At 37.6% G+C, this 13,164-nt stretch overlaps 2 protein-coding genes across 4 annotated transcripts in view; one reads left to right on the top strand and one right to left on the bottom strand.

The window, feature by feature from the left end:
- Nucleotides 1-13,164, top strand: part of LOC143353665 (uncharacterized) — a 466,044-nt gene that overhangs the window by 159,571 nt on the left and 293,309 nt on the right. The window lies entirely within an intron of this gene.
- The window catches only part of Gdap2 (ganglioside induced differentiation associated protein 2), a 110,785-nt gene that overhangs the window by 82,034 nt on the left and 15,587 nt on the right, over nucleotides 1-13,164 (bottom strand). The window contains exon 2 of one of the 3 annotated variants that reach the window (XM_076787144.1): nucleotides 10,862-10,983. The exons of the other annotated variants lie outside the window; for them this stretch is intronic. The gene's annotated coding sequence lies outside the window, so the exon portion shown is untranslated. The remainder of the gene's footprint in view (nucleotides 1-10,861; nucleotides 10,984-13,164) is intronic. 3 annotated transcript variants of the gene reach the window in all.

Below are 13,164 nucleotides of genomic sequence, written 5' to 3'. Positions count from 1 at the left end.
TTACTTCTTGATTAAAACACTTCATAACATTTGCACTCTGAAAACGGACATTCTATATGCAACGACCTAACACACAGACATTTTATTTCTTTTATTGATCATTGTAAATGATCATTGAAATGTCACTTATATCCCGTACAGACACTATTCCTTTCTTCCAGCGTGTTAGTGGAACAACATTAATGAAATGATAAATCTTTTTTGGTTCTAATGACATTTTTATAAAATTCTTACTAACATATTCTTCACCCTTTCCTGACTGAAATGATACCAAACACAACACAATTTAGATCATAATTTACTTGTTTAAATTAGGGTACAGTGGAATCTCGATTACCCGAACTAATCAATGGAACGTGAATGTTTGAATTATAGAACAGTTGCGCAGCTACAGTACTAGATCAAATCAGTGAAAATTTAATCGACGTTGGATCGTGTTATATATAGATCGCTTCAGACTGATCTGTTTACATGCGAACCACGTATTAGGACAATGCAGAATTTAGATATGTATCATCGTTACGGATAATCGAGGTTCCACTGAATTGTTAATTGAATGAACTATGCTCTGATTGGTCTCATTTAAACCAACAAAAAGGCACAACCATGCTGGTAAAAGTTTCATAAAGAAATCAGTAAAAACAGAAAAGTTTCACGAAAGAAAATGTTCTAAGAAAAAATATACGGAACCTTCACAGCACATTTCTTCACCTTTTCACTAAGGACGACGAATTTTAATTCAACAAACGTCTTTTTAGTTTACTGCATCATAATGTACATATTTGTATAAACTACACCACATTCTTGTTGGCTATGGCGTTCGTTAGTAGAAGTGAAGGAGCAATTCCCTTGATGTTGTAGAGTCCTTCTCCAACGTACATATATTTGTTAATTTCATGCTTTCCATTTAATTAATATTACATTGCTCTCGGCGGTTCAACTTTCGAGATCTCTAGCAAGAGACTCCCCTTGTACTATATTTTGTGCTAATAACGTGGACCAAACGAACTGTAACCACCATGTAGGTTAAGTCTAGTTCGAAGCAGTATAGTGAAACACAGGAACGAAGAACAAAGAATAATATGCTGCACAGCAGCACTAATTGCGATTTCAGACGTAATTATGAAAGCACTAACTGAGATTAAACCATCGTTCCTTTGAATGACAACATATTTCTAAATTGCGTTCGTGAAATGATATTTAACAAATTCTTCTGACTTCTATCCATTGTACTAATGCTTGGTTGTTTATCTCGATTTAAAACTCATAATCAATCCTAGACAGCTAAACAAAATCACAAATGTGATTCGATACTTTTTATTTAAGAACAAACCCATTTTCTCTTATAAAGAAACGGGACATTATAATATTCAAACGTTCCAATCGATATTTTTACGAAATATTAATTATGATCAAAATGGGAAAGTGAATCACGAAACAGTAATAGACAAAACATTAGAGATAATCGAAGATATTGTTCCTGATTTATAAACGTTTTTACGAGACAAACTACATTTTCATTGGTACCGAAAATTTTGATTTCGAATACGAATCCAATATCATTGGAATGTATCATAACATTTTACGAAAAACTCGACGGCTATATGGAAATTCCATATTCAGAAAATATTTTCGTCCGACCCATTTCCCCGGTTTCCGGGAACCGATCGAAATGGGAAAACCGCGATCCGCCGCGACGAATATTTTCGCCAAGTGCGCGATCAATGCGCAACCGACGATCCACCTGTGACATAAGATTCGATATCCGTTCACGAGTTATTTAAATTGACGCTATTGTGGCGTTACGTCATTTCAGCGGCACCCATTCGCGATGGAATTCCGCGAGCGGCGAACGAGCGAAAAATCAAATGCAAAAGGAGAGCTGCGTACACTAATTGCAAGTGCCAAACGGACAAGTTTATTTTTCCTCGGTTTCAGACTTATTTGGGATCATAGTTGGGCAGTAACCGATCACTTTGTTATTGTTTTTGTGATTGATTACGAAAAGCGATTATGGCGATCGTAATCGTTAATCAATTGATCATTACTGTAATAAATCAGTAATCATGTGATAGGTATGAAGTTTTCTCCCACGCTGGAATTTTCTAATCTCTTTCCTGAGAACGAAAAGTGTCCCAACAGGCTCCCTTTTATTAATAGGAAGATATCGTATGACTTCTTTATATGAAAATCTCTAGAACACTCCCTTCTGGTATCCGTTAATTAAGATTCTGATAGGAAATAGTTTGGATAACCTCCTATTAAAACCTTTTAACGAAAATCTAACTGAGGCCTGGTTTTCATTAGAAGTGAGAAAAAGTGTGAGTGTGACCCTACGTGACCTCAAATTTTAAACAGAGCACCCCTTTCATTTTCAAGGTATATAAAGCGTTGGCGACTCCAACACGTGTAACACAAATTTCAATTCAGAATATATTTGTCTACGAACCCTCAACTATTGTTCCAATATCCCAATCTAATAATTGAACGTTCCCACACGATACAATCTTACCGCTCGGATTGTATCAATGAAATGATATATAAGTTACGGGACATACTAACTATCCTATCGGGTCCCTGATTTCCCGTTCAGGTCTACGTAGCTCCTGTATCTCGCAATTAATGCAGACGATTTTTACCTCGCACAAAAATTCTCAGTCTAACAATGACCAATCTTTTAGGTTCTTGAAAAGACATAAGACGTGCAGTCCATTTGAAAGAGTGTGTGGGGACTCGATTATGTAATATTTATAATATAGACCGTTCGTAAAATTTGAACGATTCTGATTCCGAGAATCAAAAGAGTAGCGAACGTGTACTGTCTTTTCGATTGCGAGAGTAGGCGAGCGATTAGCGTGTACTACTTCCAGCCAGGTAATAACTAGTAATCGCTTGGTAATTCTTGCGCAAACACCAGGTCCGAGAATGATTCCCGTCGCTTAATCAATTTCGGATTTCTCGGGGATCGTAAAACGGCGTCGAGGTGTCGACGACGGAGTACGCTCGTCAGACAATCTTTGCACCGGATGAGTCACCTCTTTTGTCTGTCGGGAAAAAGCAAGATCGTTTTCAAAGAACGAAAGCGTCCACTTCTGTATCCGGGTGAACAAAATGCTGGGACAACCCTAACATTATTGGAACAAAAGCTTCCTATTATAAAACAGACCATTAGTATCAAACACAACAGGGGACGAAGGTAATATTTTAATTACAGCAGTACTCCAAGCACCGTGCAGATAAGAATTTCTTTAAAATGTTTAAACTTACACGTATTTTTTTTCACAGTTTTGCTTTTTCTCTAGAAATTTTTATACCGTGCGGCCTGTGCAAAAACCGTTGAGACATTACTATATGACCTTCAAACGACCTTGAACTCCCAAAAAGGTGGTTGAACTGGAAATTCACAGTTGAGAAGAATGTAAGCTTTGCGAGAGATTCAAGCACATGTGAACCTTTTTTGTAAACAAATAATGCCGCTTACAACCATTTAAATAATAGATTACAGTTAGTATGGTTAGTATAGTTATATTATACTGTATTATGTTATGTAGGATGACGTATTAGGTTATGTTGCATTGTGGTATATAAAATTATATAAGAGCAAAGAGGGGAATCCTCGCCGAAGCCAAGAGGCAAAACGATACTAACAATAATAAAATGAAAAAATTCTACCATTTAAATCACCTACAAAATACTTTTTTTACGTCACTTAAATGAGACACTGTGCGTATACATTTATTAAAAAGATTATTTGTAAATCGCGAAGCGAAAGAGTTCAGTCATCATTTTTGCGCCGACCTCATAAACACAATGCGACGACCTTATCTCGATAATTTATAGAACGTCTTATAATTTTGTCCACTGGTGTGATCATTCATTTTGTATCATGCGTGTCTCCGTCGTCGTCGTCGTCGTCGTCGCGAGTGTTCCTTTGTGTGCACGATTGTCTTCAGACGACGGTGGGCGCTATTGATTCATCATCTTCGTGCATTATTGAGCGTTTGATCGTTCGTAATAACTCTTTCTTCTGTGTCAAAATAGCGAACGATTGGATAAAGTCTATTTAGGTCAGCCGAGCGATAGGGACACGCTTTCAGGAAACAAGGAATATCTTTTGCTACGCCGTTGAAAGCGGGGTTCACTGCGCCGCTAATCTAATGTAACGATTCGTACGATTTCCGTTCGCAGATTCTCAACCAACACGCACTCGCTCTCGACGGGTCTCGTAGCCGCTTTGTTCCGATCAACTTTGCCCCCTGCATTTCGTTTCGCACGGTCCTCACTTTCAGACAGGGAGACGATCAAAATCCCATTAACGAGGTACTCTGATTTTCGAGACTGTTCTTGAATATTTCGGAATTTTTTTCAAAACAACTATTTAACATTTTTCACTTGGGATTTAGCACACATATTTATTGGTATTCCAAGTGCACGTGTGATTATTTTAAAGTATAAATAATCAAAATTGCATGAATTATACAGTTTTTTTTTGGGGTACGTTTTGAAAACAGGGATCGACGGTTGCCATGATACGTCATCATCCAATCAGTATGGATGTAGGTACGGTCCGAACCAAATGAAATCAGAAACCTTGATTATTTACAAAATAACTGTCAAATGTCAGAGTCGCATAATGACACCTCGCACAAAATTCCTCGCAGCACACGTTGAAACAATGCAGGTCGATGGAAATTAACAGACACAAATGCAAGGACATGGAGGAATCACCCGCAAAGCCATTATTTTATCTGATATACGGTCACAAGGAAACTGATATCTGATTTGTTTTTTTTTTATCATACCTCGTATGTATTTTTTCGCAACCTTCATGATTAGTACAGTAAAGTAGATTCGGTTTCGTAATGATAAAATATTGTGAATGCGACAATCATGCTAACATACTTCTATGAATGATAATATATATTCTATTAATATATAATCTAATTGGTAGAGCAATTTAGACAATCTAATCTGATAAAAATGTATACACTCATGCTACGTTACTCACGTAGATTACGAAGTATCCACGTTCAGTTCCCAAAACGGATACAAATATTTTTTCTTTGAATTACACTGAACCCAGACTTTGCTAAAAATTCCAGTCAGCTTTGCATCCGATAGGCAAATTAAAGAAATTATCACGAAGTTTGTGTTACCTAAACTGCGAATAATTGTATTATTAATTAGAACTAGGAAAAGTTCGGATGACACTGGCAATTGAGTACAGTATTAACCTTCTTGCATTTTGCAGATGCCAATATTTTTTACATTGACTAGTTTGGCAAAAATTCAGTTTCAAGTTTGAACAAATAACCCAACCCAAACCTAGCATTTTCCAAGTATAATTGTTAATTAACCTATTCAATTCAAAAGTTAAAAATATAATATCGAGATAGTTACAGCGTTGAAGAGTGTATGAAACATTGTTCTAAAACTGGACGTATCGCCAATTAGCAAGATGGAAGCTCGTCTACGATCCATTGTATAACTTCTTTCCGCATTTTATTATTTCGCGACGGACAATGCGCGTCGTTTCATCAGAGAAATGCTGCTAAATACCTCAGATATACGTTCAAGATGCAGAAAATGCCAGTAACAGTATTATAATTCCAATCATGACGAAACTGATCGATTCTTCTGTAATCCTCGCCAACGCGATTTCACGCTGACGCGAAAAACGTGATTAAGACAATCGCTAAATCTCACTCGGAGCTCCCACGAGTAATGACGTAGTCGTGACGCCTTCCAATTCGTCAGAAAGCCACTGTCGTGTACTATTATGTCTTCTCCTAAGCCACGGTTAAAAAGAAGCCTTTGACGTAAACCTGCATTCTCGCGACTAGCATTCATATGTAACTACAGTGTTTAACACGACAGATATTCTGTCTCTGGTTACAGAAAAATTCGTTTACAATATTCCTAAACCATTATTGAACGTGAACGTTAAAGTATGTTTCTTTTTAAACAAATCTTTTTAATTCGCGAATGAATTAGGTGTATCATAAGATACTATTTGCAATGCGAAACTCTTTTTTAATTCTTGAATGCTTCTCGAGGCTCGGGGCTTCTAGGGTTATATATCCTGTATCATAGGTCCTGGTTAGGACCTCCAAGTTCCCGTTGAAGAACGAACTGAATTGCTTCGAATCGTTCGTATAAAAAATTCAACCGTGGAACTACTCAGGCTCCCAACACTTTTCATTCTGGGAACGAAAGAGTTAGCCGCTGCGAGGGACGTGAAAAATTCAGGGAACGAGTTTTCCTCGTGCTCCCCGATTCTCATTTAGATCGAAGGAAACCTTTTGCATTCGGTCTGATAAGCAGCTGGCAATTCGAATTTACATAATGTCGGTTTCTTTATTCCTGCCTTTCTCACAGTTGCCACATGCTGGTCACCGAAATCGTGTCTCGTGAATTAGATTGTTGTTATTTACTACATCAAGAGTACCTGTCCCAATTGCTGTGCCATTAAGCTGACTTGTTAATTCACGAATTAATTAATGAATTATTTCATTTCAATTTCACCTGTTCGAAATTTATATTGATTCTCAAACTTTGTGTTTTTTCTTATTAGAATATGTTTCTCTAGTTGAAAATTTAAATATTTCACAATAATGTAAGTAAAACAAAAAGAGGGGGTTTTGTCCCAACTAGTGTACCCTTAAACATGCTTTGAACATATTAGTGCTCGTCCATATTTCTGTGCCTCCAATTAATACACCTGTCTAAACACTGTTCCCTTAAGAATTGTTACTCTCCTTAAAATAAGTGTTTTTACGAATTTTTTTGTTGTAAAACTAGAAATATGCGAACGCGAAATATATTGCAAAATATAAACATGCTGCTTGGAAGTGAAAATTGGGTTAGGTTTGACGGAAACGAGCGAATAATAAGGCGTACTAATACGGATTAAGAAGCATACCACATTTCCTTAGAAACTCAAAATTTCTTAAGCATTACTTTTCTAACAACATTTTCTTTATTATCTTTTGCATCGGCCGTCCCTAGTCCACGATTACCAAATTTGATGTCGTCTCGAGTAGCCGGGGCTAAAATTTAAATAAATTATGCGTCAGACGGTCGTGTAACATCATGCAGTATTAACATTTGAGAGAAAAAAAAATATTCAGTCAGAAGTTCGGCAAACTTTTGTAGTTTTAAAGCGAAGGAACGAACTTCCTTCGCTACTGTTTTCTCGCGAATTCTCTTCGTTCGAACGGGGAACGCAGCTTTCAGTTTGCGAAATAAGTCTGGAATTAGTATTTGCGACGACTAAAATTCAATTTACGTCCCAGAATGAAGCTTATTGAAGTCCACCAATAACGTTAGGCGAGAGTGAACGTTCTTTTTGCTTCGAGTCGTACAAATCAAACGATGGTACTTCATTTTCAACGATTAACATAATTCTTAGAATTCAATCTTGAACTTAACAAATGACGATGTAATGGTTATTGACATTACAAAAAACAGTCTTAACGAGAATTTTAATCGTTAAAATACCATTTTCTAATTCGTCGGATACGGGTGTGCATTATTATGGAAGTAACTGACATAAATATATACAACCAGAAATCAGGAGACGCATTAGTTGATCTTAAGATTTTCTACCTCACTTTTCCCCAAAAAAGTGTCTATTCATTTTTTATTCCCGATGATGTTCCGTCGGCTGTTTCTTTATCGTAGACAACTCCGTTTGCATTCCCTCGATTCAGGCAACATCTTGTCCAAGTTTTTCCAATGATTGTTCTCTCTATCGATTTAAGTGATGAAAGTTTGTAGGAGAACTTGGTCGAAAACGCCGGCAGAATCGAAGATGATGGAAGTAGCGCACAGGGTCGCGCTTGGACGTTTCAGGGAATCAAATTCAAGGGAAAGACACGCCTGAGAGGCACGCCGATGTCGCAGAGATATTTCCTACCGGCGCTCCATTCCGTTTCACAAATTTTTCCCACTGCCTTGTTCTTGTAGCTCGCGCATTCCGCTCGCTTCACCTTTTATTCTGCTCCAGAGACGGGAGACACGGGGTCGAGATCATGGACAGAGATAAAATCATCTGTCGGCCGATATAGGACAGTCCAGGGGAAACGATGAATACTTTAGACGCGGACGCGGACAGAAAGCTGACATCTATGATATCGGATCGTCCCTTGTACTACAAAAACTCCGAGACATCGAGAGCTATTAAGAATTTTCGTGAATATTGCAATCCTTCGTACAAGCACGTGAAATGGGGTCGTTCCGTGCAACGTGAAATATAAAACGTTATTCAGTGTTCATATATGTCCCGAACGCCTAGCCGATAAAAGTCCCAGAACTATCCCCACTGCCGCGGGGTATACCCCGTGAGGGGCGAAGAAGATATACAGTAACGAGCAAAACTGAGTCTACACTATTTGAAGCAACATAACTTTTTTAAAATTGGATCAAATGATTTGAATTTTATTGAGAATTTTGAAGGATTAGTTTATTAGAAGAGGTGTAAAAAATTTTTGAAAAATGAATTGGTCGGAATCGCAAAAGAAATAGTAAAAGTTGGTTTTTTCACATTTTTTATCTGAGCCTGTATTGAAAATTTTTTTATTTTAATAGCGATTAAAAGTGCGATTTTAAGTCGAAAATCGTGAAAAACGGCAATTTTTCCAACTTTAAGCGTTTATAACTTGTAAACGAATTAACCAATATCAATATCAATTTCAGCATGGATATAATTTATTCAAGCGAATCAAACACATTTTTTAAATTTTCAATACAGGCTTAGATAAAGAAGCTGAAAAAACCATCTTTTACTATTTCTTTTGCGATTCCGATCAATTCAAACTTTTTTCAAAAATTTTTTACACCTCGTCTAAGTTGCTTCAAATAGTGTAGACTCAGTTTTGCTCGTTACTGTATATACGAACGATATATGTCCTTGGGTAGACCAGTGTTTTGGACATATATCGAGTAAACATTACAGTGTTTTCTCTACATATGTCGCCAAGGCCTGGATGATAAACGTCGCGGAATTATCCCCACTACCGCGGAGAATACCCCGTGGGGAGGGGGGCTATGAAGCTCGCCAGGCCTCGGGCGTCGAGGAGTGTAAACATAACACGGCTCGGGTATGTCTGCTGGACGATATACGATGCTGGCAAAAGCCGTGTTGTTGACATATATCGAGAATTCATTGTATACAACGAAACATTAAGCTTTTTATCAATGGAACGTATTTACCACTTTCTTGGGATTTCCAGTGGGCAGTGACAGTAAATGCTCCCAACAATATTATTGATAAAAAGTAAGTTTTCCCAAGATTTTATATCGGTATTAAATCCCGTGGTGATCGCATACATGACAGTATAATAATATTGAATATTTACAAGAACCGCTTGTCGCACAGTAGACCAGAACCGCAAAATTTGGCCAAAGTTCAATTTTCGAAGTGCAAGGGCAGTCCAGTACATATTAGCAGATCATTATCTCCGCCGTTTTCGAAAATACAAAAAAACTTTAGTAACCAAAGTTTGTCACTATTAAGAGGACGCAGGCTTGCCGATAATTGCTGGCCGCCGAAATCACATGACCGCCGCCGGAGTAGTGTTAAACGGTGTTCCAAAGTAGACAGCCATTTTAAGGACAGAATTTGAATGTACGTTTTACGAGGAAATGGTATCGATCAAAATGTTTTTATTCTATTAGAGACTCGATCATAAAAAATATCCCATTGCGTTTTGTTAAGTATTTTCTAAAAATGCATAACATTCGCCGTCTAGTAACGAAACAAGAAAATTAATACAAAGCGTGTTATTTCCCTCTGTAAAAACAGACATTAGATAAAGCAAATCGAAAAACATTGGGTAATGTATTTTGAGTTGCATGGAATGATAATTAAATTAAAAACAATTAATACCGTGTTTTTTTCTGGAGTAATTCTGTACGAGACTGACAACACGATTATACTCTCGCGTAGAGCGCTCTATCGTGCAGAGAGCACGATTTCGTGATTATTTCATTGATTGACGACTCGCTCTATCGAGCGTGACCTTTCTCCTTCGCTGTCAGCAATACTTGCTTATAGTCAGTTATACTGACAGCCGCCTACTTGAGACAGTATCTCGAGTTTTAAAAATTGTATTGATATATTATGCGTATAAATATTACTTATCACTAGACTGCAGACCTTCATGGGAGACTTTATCGAAACTAAATAAAAATTTGTCTCTCACTCTTTAATAAGTTTAGTAAGTTGATGATATATACAGGATGTCCCACGTAACTCTGCCATCCTTAATGAATCTGTCCAGACACCAAAAAATCTTTGGGATTAAAGTTATCGTATTTGGAGGGGGACACAAGTCTGCATGAAGGTCATCTCAAGGTCACATTTTCCGCGATTTTACGAATACTATTGTTTTTTTAAATGGAATGACCTATCGTTAACGAGATATTATCGAAACAATTTTCTATATGTACTTAACATATTCAAGTTGAGGGACATCAGTTCGAGCACCTACTAGCCTTCAGGTAGTGGGTACGTATTGAAAATGATTTCGATGATATTACATTCCTTTTAGCTTTCTACCGTTTCATGTTTCTTCACATTTTTGTCATAAATGCGTAAGCAATCGTTTAGTTCACAAGAGAAGGTAAACTGCTAAAACGTTAGGGAAACAGAAGGCAACGATAAATGATATTATCGTTAACTTGATAAAATGAAAAATATAAACAGATGCGTACCGAACAGCGAACACGAATCACGGGAGAACGGTTTTCACGAAAAGCAACAGGACAGGTAATTCTCGTAAAATATCGTACGTTTTTTCCGCGGCGAGTAGACGTTCTAATATTTCTACACGGCAAAGTGCGTCGTGCAACCAATTACCAAAGCATGGCGTCGACTGCAATATCCCGAAAGCACGGGGATGGATATAGAGCCTCAATTTTCCGCCGGTACCAAGGAATTTACAGCGAAACCAGCCGGTAACGTGGCCTCAAACTGTCGGCCTGTAGCGTGCATTAAATATACCGTTAATAACTTAATATTCTTTGAAACCCTTCACCTTTGCAACGGTTTTCCCCGACGGTCGAGCCTTGCCTCGAGTTTCCATCGGTGGAGGTTACCATAAATTTAAAAGCAAACAAAAAAAGGAAAAAAGAAAAAGAGAAAAAGAAGAAAATAACCGACTAATAAATTACTCGCGATAAATTGACCCTGCCCCTCCGCCCGTTGATGAAATATTCCTCCTCTCGGCTCGCGAGACCTTTTCCTATTATTTTTCCAGGGGTGTGCCGCGGTGGCGCGCGCGCGCGGGCGGCCGACGATAATTAAAAAATTTAATTTCGCCCGAACTCTCCGACGTCAAAACCCGAAATTCCATCTGAAGGAACCGAAACCTGCGGAACGAGGAAGGGGCGAGAGAGACGTAGAGGCTCTTCCGTACACACGGCTCGTCCATAGTCGTGTAGATTGCAGCGCGCCGGGTGCTCGAAAACTTGAGGGCCGTCCTCGAGAGGCTCTCGAGGCTCTGGGAAAAACGTCTTTGCAACGGGAAGTCCGCTAATTAGAGAACGGGGTCGGGGGGTGAAACTACAATCTACCTTCATTCGGCTTTCGATGATTTTTGGATATGTTAGAAATCTCCACGTTTTGAACAACTTTCCCCGTTGCATTTTCCCCTGTCCTGACTTAGTTTCCGGGATATTCGCGAAAAACTGTCGGCACCACTACGGTGAATTCTTTTTATGCATACTTGTGCGACAATGCAATTATTATTTGGCGGGCTGAGAATCGTAGTCGCGTACATCCAGATTCTAAAGATTTGAGTTCATATTGTTTTTCGAATCTTAAATGCATTATTCATTTACAGACAGCGTTAATTTATGTAGAACTTCATTCTTCGTTGAAAGGTGACAGCATGTTCTTTTGTCACTAAACCAATAGAACGAACCATTTGTCATCATAGCGGAGTAAGTCAGCCTTGCATTCTTTTGTTTTCAATCTCTTTTATCTAAAAGAAAAGGGATATGCTATATCTATTAAATCTCTTTATTTAACTCAATTAAAACCGCCGAAGACGTACGAGATCACGGTCCTCTTTCTGTTGAAAAAACGGAAGGATGTAATGAATAATTCTGGTTTCATTAAATACAATATACATTTTTGAACAAAAAATTAGTACGAAAATTTAATTCCTTAAGAATATTAGCGTACTCGTTACACTTACTAATCGTATGGTTTGGAAATATGTCGGTATAAGTCAATCTTAATTAGATAATTCGCTTGTGGATTGTATAAAATTCTGTTTCGTGCTTTAAATTTCACATGTAGATATTTTTTATAGTATGTCCCTTACACCACTATGATTCTCAGCCCGCCATTTAGAGAAGGCCTGGGCAACTACCCCCACTACCGCGCTCAGTGGTTCAAGATTTTATAATTCTTTATCATTAAAGCATGAAGACATAACCTTGTAGCTATTTAATAGCTATCATAGTATTATGGGTTATAAATCTCGAATAACAGGACCGAATTCACTAATAGATATATTCACGAATTTCCGTTACATACAAGTGAATCAAACATGTTACATCTTTACAATCCACAATAATTAAATTATCAAATAATAATTATTATAATTATTTAATTATCCTAATTTCAGCAAATTCTTCACCGTATTTAATTCACTTGAATTTCTACAAGCTAGTATAATAACTCTACTTTCAACCTTCCCGAAAATATAAGCACATGGATCAGCTTGTGTAGGATGTACACCCTTTGCTGTGACCTAGTTGTTTAATTTTTTATGCCATTGACGCTATAAACTGTGCACAGACCTTTGCCCTTTAGATGTACAGGCTGAATAATGGATTAGATGTATGTGATGTTACTGGTAGGCCCACGAACACTGCGGGTCTGAAGAAGTATACTTTATTTACCCAACGTGTGAGAAAAGAAAAAAAAAATGAACAAACATACCGGGCCCATTTTTAAAATCCGTCTTGTGTTACCACTTTCGTTTTTATTTCATTATTAAGAAACCAAATCATTTTACTGTCTCCAATAGGTTTCAAAGGAATACCTGTTGTACCTTTAAAACATACCAGGCCCATATTTAAAATCCGTCTTGTGTTACCACTTTCGTTTTTATTTCATTATTAAGAAACCAAATCATTTTACTGTCTTCA

Source organism: Halictus rubicundus, chromosome 4 (genome assembly GCF_050948215.1).
Source record: "Halictus rubicundus isolate RS-2024b chromosome 4, iyHalRubi1_principal, whole genome shotgun sequence".
In the NCBI taxonomy this organism is placed as follows: Eukaryota; Metazoa; Arthropoda; class Insecta; order Hymenoptera; family Halictidae; genus Halictus; species Halictus rubicundus.
This window is presented reverse-complemented; position numbering and strand designations above follow the sequence as displayed.